This window comes from Octopus bimaculoides, chromosome 9 (assembly GCF_001194135.2).
Source record: "Octopus bimaculoides isolate UCB-OBI-ISO-001 chromosome 9, ASM119413v2, whole genome shotgun sequence".
NCBI classification, from domain to species: Eukaryota; Metazoa; Mollusca; class Cephalopoda; order Octopoda; family Octopodidae; genus Octopus; species Octopus bimaculoides.
The window spans coordinates 51,166,755-51,169,928 of NC_068989.1; positions in this window are offsets into that span (position 1 = coordinate 51,166,755).

The following is a 3,174-nucleotide window of genomic DNA, read 5'->3' on the forward strand; positions in this document are numbered from 1 at the left end:
ATATATATATATATATATATATATATACGTAAATGTCGAACGATGCAAGGAGGTCTAACGCGGCATTTGTGGATATATAATTTCTTTATCCATATATACATTTATATACCGATACACACAAAGATGCCGACACACACATTGAACGTCATTTAGTTTTAACTGATTTCACACAATCTTCGATATTTTTCTGAGGTTAGTACTTACAAATACCGTATATAGTGACTAAATGATAAATTCTGAGATATAATGTTGATATATGAAGAACTGCTACACATGTAATAAAGAATTTGAATGTGTTTAAAATCATATTTATTACAACGGTATGAATATTGATCTGGGTGAAATCTTAAGTCCCTGTGAAACATATTTTTATACTGAATACCATTGGACTATTAGGTTGGAGAATACTTCAGTAACTTGCAGTTGCTGACACCATTCAAATTAATATTTTACACAGAAGCACACTGACACACTCATATTCACTCATGTACGTGTCAGCCATAACTTTATCCTGTTGAAGCATTATTAAAAATATCCACGTAGAATCAACTGGAGATGTACCCGGGAAAACGTACTTCCATTATTGTATCATTCGGTTAAAGTATTCTGCAAATAAACAGCGGAATTTTGTGAAATACATTCAATTTCGTAACATGTTGAATACCAGCTGCTCTTATGAAACGTACATTTTGCTGAATAACTAAGAATCATTTGGCGTAATTCTTCTTTTTACTTATTGAAAATATTGCCACATCAATATAAATATATAATATTCTATTCGAAAATAACAACACGATAGAAATACTATTGGGGTTTCTTTGCTATAGTCTACTTCAATTACTGATATAATTCTAAAAGGTAATGTTTTGGTTAAAATTAGAGTGCTTTAGTTTCACAAATGTGTTTGTAGTTTTTTTTTTTATAAATTTCATTTTATATTACGGCTGATCTCCTTTATTTACATTATTATACAATGGTCATACGATTGAGAAATGTTGTAGAATCAGAAGGTCATTTTAGAAAGTAATAATTGCCAGTTATTAATCGAATTTATACGTGCTATTTGAATGGAATTGTTAATTCCAATAAAATATTATTTATTATTAAAATATAATACTTATTGATATATTCAGTTACATTATTGTATAAAGTCTATCTTTACACACACAGCCACACATAGGCACACGCACACACACACACACACACATATATATATGAATGTATGTATTCATGTATGTATGTATGCATCTGTCTAACTATCTCTCTCCCTCTCTGTATATATATATACATATGTGTGTGTGTGTGTGTGAGTATAGGTGCAGAAGTGGCTGCGTGGTGAGAAGCTTGGTTCTCAACAACATGGTACTGAGTTCAGTCCCACTGCATGGAATCTTGGACAAATGTGTCTTCTACTATATCCACGGGACTACCAAAGCCTTGTGAGTTGATTTGGCAGACGGAAACTGGAAGAAGCCCGTCGTATATATGTATATATATATATATATATATATATATATATATATGCATACACACATATCTGTGTGTGTCTTTGTGTCTGTGCTTCTCCCCCACCATCGCTTGACAACAAATGATGCTCCATCATGGCCGCAGTCAAATGACTGAAACAAGTAAACGAAAAAGAAGAAAAATAACAGATGTATATATATTTGAATATGTCAAACGCAACGTAGGTTATATCTGTGTTTGATTGTATGATGCAATTTTGTCTATTCTTGGTCTACTTGTCGATAACTGTTCGATATAGAGTTCAAAATCTAAAGGTTATTTATGAAAGAAATGTATGCAGAAAGTAATTATAGAAATTATTTACATATTGCAGACATTGTGTTATCTTTAACAAATACTAAAATATATTTGCACTTTGTCAATATCCTTCTGTGGAGTTTCTGTGTGAGAGAGCCTTGAGTTAGAAACTGTCTAGTATAGAAAATCAAAATTCCGCTGAGAATATGTAAGATTGTTGATCTATAGGGAAAACATCAAGCTTGAATTATATAAGTGTCTCAGCTAGACAACTTTGTTTTTCATTCCTGATAAAATACATGTTTTATTATTTAAAACTTGCTTTGAACGTTGTAAGATGTCATAATGCCGATGGTATGTATCTAGATATATACGGCGTGGTGAGCACCTGACACGTTTAAATTCAGGTTGCCAGTTCACAGTCAATCATATTTCCTCGCGTTGTGAATTCTTCGAATATAAATGTAAATGTAAAAAATGCAATCCATATCTAATGTATGACACCTATACCATGGTTCTCAAATAATATGAAACTATAAATGCATTACTATATCATTTTATTGACAAGACGTTGACGTTGATTTATACCCCTGATCAAAACGCGCTACCAATTCTTTCTTCATTGCAACACTGCTTTCCATCTTGGCCCAAATCGCTTAAACTATATCGTCTTCACATCATCGTGCAGTCAATGAGAGAGGTCTTTTCCGATCTCTTAGATACCATGTGACAACTCAATAACATCAACCTCATAAGTGAGCTTTGTAATATTTCTGGCTCAGCGAAATTGTTTTTATTGGATGTTTGCAATCATATCATTTAATCCCGCCACTTCTTGAAGTATTTCATTTCGAAAATTGTCTCGCAAAGATATTTTCCGAGTATCTATCATTTCCTGGCTTTTTCCGTCGTAACCAATCGATGTTGTTCCCTCATTTATACTTCTATTTGTTTCAGTCACTTGACTGAGGCCATGCTGGAGCACCGCCTTTAGTCGAGCAAATCGACGCAGGACTTATTATTTGTAAGCCTGTTACTTATTCTATTGTTCTGTCTTGCCGAACCGCTAAGTGACGGGGACGTAAACACGCCAGCATCGGTTGCCAAGCGATGTTGGTGGGGACAGACACAGACACACAAACATATACATACATATATAAATATATATACACAACAGGCCTCTTTCCGTTTCCGTCTACCAAATCCACTCACAAAGCTTCGGTCGGCCCAAGGGCATAGTAGAAAACACTTGCCCATGGTGCCACGCAGTGGAACTGTATCCAGAACCATGTGGTTGGTTAGCAAACTACTTACCACACAGCCACTCCTGCACATGTATATAAATAAACACACACACACACACACACACACACACACACACACACACACACACACACACACACACACACA